This window comes from Apium graveolens, chromosome 7, assembly GCF_009905375.1.
Source record: "Apium graveolens cultivar Ventura chromosome 7, ASM990537v1, whole genome shotgun sequence".
Taxonomy (NCBI): Eukaryota; Viridiplantae; Streptophyta; class Magnoliopsida; order Apiales; family Apiaceae; genus Apium; species Apium graveolens.
Window position 1 is genome coordinate 240,407,489 of NC_133653.1, and position 3,769 is coordinate 240,411,257.

Consider the following 3,769-nt stretch of genomic DNA (forward strand, 5'->3'; position numbering starts at 1 on the left):
GTGAGTTGGACCATCTTCAGAGATTGCTAAGAAAGCAAGATATTTATGATTCTCGTCATCTGATCCATCCCAACTCTTTCCCGTGCACTATAAGTTTTGACTGGCTGCTTCCCTAAGAAAACATTCCACCTTTGTCTCAACTCTTCAACTGAAACCCTACTCATCCTTGTTTGTCAAGCTTCTTGTTCTGTTGTAGCAAAACCCCTCATAGTTACTTGACACATATGTCTTGTCATAACTGTAGCTATCAAATCTTGTATATGTCCCATTCTCGGTCTTGTAATCACCTCTTGAACTGAATCTGTAAGAATCTCTGCTTCAGAATAGATAGGCTTGATCCTTGGATATATCTTATGTATTCCTTGTGAATCTGATGCGAGTAAACTTCCCTAACATATGAAATACTGCCCTGACATCCAGTCCCTCAAGTACTTCTACATGAGCTTCTTCTGATTCAGCTATCAGTAACTCTTACATTCTGTCTCGAGGTTCCAACCATAATGCATGTAACTGAGATATTTGTCTGTCCCCACTATTCTCTCTAACTTCCACAATTCATGTTCTCTCTGACCTCCACAACTCCTGCCTGTATGATCTCATTGATTCCCGGATAATTATAGCATTGGTACAAACCACTGTGTGACTGTATAATCTGGAATCATAGAGTTGTCTTAAAATTTCCGAGAAAAACTGTATCCGTAAAAATTTCATTCAATTCCTGAGTCTGAAAACCTAGTGGTATCCTATGGAGTAAGCCTTTGAGGAAGATCCACAATTTTCGTCTGTAGGTCTTGAAATCAATTCCCTTAGAGTAAGAAAACCATTATCTATAATTTTCATTTGAATAGCACATGGTCTTTATTTTCTTCGAAAGATTAAAATCCACTTTAAAAGCCCGGAGGAATCCTGAGTCTACCAATCCTTAAGTACCCTTAATTTAATATTTAAGAGAAATTTAAATTTCCAGTATTTTTAATTTTCTTAAAAATTAAATTAATCAAAAATAAATATTTACGTAAAATTTAATTTTCAAGAATTTCGAATTTTCTTAAAAATTAAATTAAAATGTAAATTATTATTTAAGAAAAATTCAAATTTAAGAATTTTAAATTTTAAGGGAAAATAAATAAATCAAAAATAAATAATTAGGGGTTACAAAAATTAAGTGTTCTGGAGACCCAGAATTTCTACAGCCGAGTACAGATCGCCACAGAGTTTCTATGGCGATTGTCCAGTTCACTGTTGTCCGTTGTCGCATCAGTTTGCCTTGGGATAAATATTTTCTGTATTGCGACAAGGCTGTGGCGATCGTTTCAGCGTTATCTCCTGTGTGTGGTGACAGGTGTATGGTGACAAGATTGAATTGCAACACAGCGGTTGCCTTACGCGGCTGTGGCGACACCGACAAACACTCCTCTGTTGTACTGGCCAACCAGGAGAATTCCCGCGTGTGAAATACAACATGCGGCTCCTCTGTTTTGTTCAGGCATGTGTGACTCCGCGTGTGGCTGCACCGGACGAAGCCAACCAATAGTTGCATGAATGCGTGACATTTATTGCCCAAAGACAAGTCTGTACATCCCAACTCTTCCCCGTGCACTATAAGTTTTGACTGGCTGCTTCCCTAAGAAAACATTCCACCTTTGTCTCAACTCTTCAACTGAATCCCTACTCATCCTTGTTTGTCAAGCTTCTTGTTCTGTTGTAGAAAAACCCCTGATAGTTACTAACACATATGTCTTGTCATTACTGTAGCTATCAAATCTTGTATCTGTCCCATTCTCATTCTTTTAATCACCTCTTGAACTGAATCTGTAAGAATCTCTGCTTCAGAATAGATAGGCTTGATCCTTGGATATATCTTATGTATTCCTTGTGAATCTGATGTGACTAAACTTCCCTGACATGTGAAACACTGCCCTGACGTCCAGTCCCTCAAGTACTTCTACATGAGCTTCTTCTGATTCTGGTATCAGTAACTCTTACATTCTGTCTCGAGGTTCCAACCTTAATGCATGTAACTGAGATATTTGTCTGTCCCCACTATTCTCTCTGACTTCCACAATTCCTGTTCTCTCTGACCTCCACAACTCCTGCCTGTATGATATCATTGATTCCCGGATAAATATAGCATTGGTAGAAACCACTGTGTGACTGTATAATCTGGAATCATAGAGTTGTCTTAAAATCTCCGAGAAAAACTGTACCCGTAAAAATTTCATTCAATTCCTGCGTCTGAAAACCTAGTGGTATCCTATGGAGTAAGTCTTTGCGGAAGATCTACAATTTTCGTCTCTAGGTCTTGAAATCAATTCCCTTGGAGTAAGAAAGCCATTATCTATAATTTTCGTTTGAATAGCACATGGTCTTCGTTTTCTTCGAAAGATTAAAATCCAGTTTAAAAGCCCGGAGGAATCCTGAGTCTACCAATCCTTGAGTACCCTTAATTTAATATTTAAGAGAAATTTAAATTTCCAGTATTTTTAATTTTCTTAAAAAATAAATTAATCAAAAATAAATATTTACGTAAAATTTAATTTTCAAGAATTTTGAATTTTCTTAAAAATGAAATAAAATGTAAATTATTATTTAAGAAAAAATTAAATTTAAGAATTTTAAATTTTAAGGGAAAATAAATAAATCAAAAATAAATAATTAGTGGTTACAAAAATTAAGAGTTATGGCGACTCAGAATTTCTATAGCAGAGTACAAATCGCCACAGAGTTTCTATGGCGATTGTCCAGTTCACTGCTATCCGTTGTCGCAGCAGTTTGCCTTGGGATAAATATTTTCTTTATTGCGACAAGGCCGTGGCGATCGTTTCAGCGTTATCTCCTTTGTGTGGCGACAGGTGTATGGCGACAAGATTGAATCGCAACAGAGCGGTTGCCTTACGCGGCTGTGGCGACACCGACAAACACTCCTCTGTTGTACTGGCCAACCAGGAGAATTCCCGTGCGTGAAATACAACATGCGGCTCCACTATTTTGTTCAGGCGTGTGTGACTCCGCGTGTGGCTGCACCGGACGAAGCCAACTAACAGTTGCATGAATGTGTGTGACATTTGTTGCCCAAAGACAAGTCTGTACATCCCAACTCTTTCCATCAGTGACGGAGCTGAAAAATGAAATTTTATAGGAGGCACATAATTCAAGGTTTTCCATCCATCCAGGGAGTACCAAAATGTACAGAGATTTAAAGAAGAATTATTGGTGGCCAGACATGAAGAGGGAAATTGCGGAATGGATTAGCAAATGTTATACCTGTCAGAGAGTTAAAGCAGAGCATCAGAGACCAAGTGGATTGTTACAGCCATTGGAGATTCCAGATTGAAAATGGGAACATATTGCCATGGATTTCATAGTTGGATTACCAAGGACAAGGGCTAATCATGATGCCATTTGGGTTATAGTGGATAGACTTACCAAGTCAGCTCATTTATGTCCTAAGTCCAATCTCGTATGAGGATTTAGGAATAACTTTTATGTAATCTGTTTTGATTTCATTGATATTAATAAAAGACTTGTCTTGTTTTTAATTACGGGCTCTATCTATTTAACTGTTTAAATAAGATATACCATAGTTTAGAGTAAAGCTTTTTATGGATTATGATGAGATCATAATAGTGAGACCTAAAAGATGATAACTCTAAACTTAAATAGTTCCTGGTCATAGGATTACTAACTGGTAATTTATAATCCGCCAAGATTGGTACATACTATGCTTGCTCCCTTCAGGAGGATGTCTGTTCTCATAGGCATTTGTGTG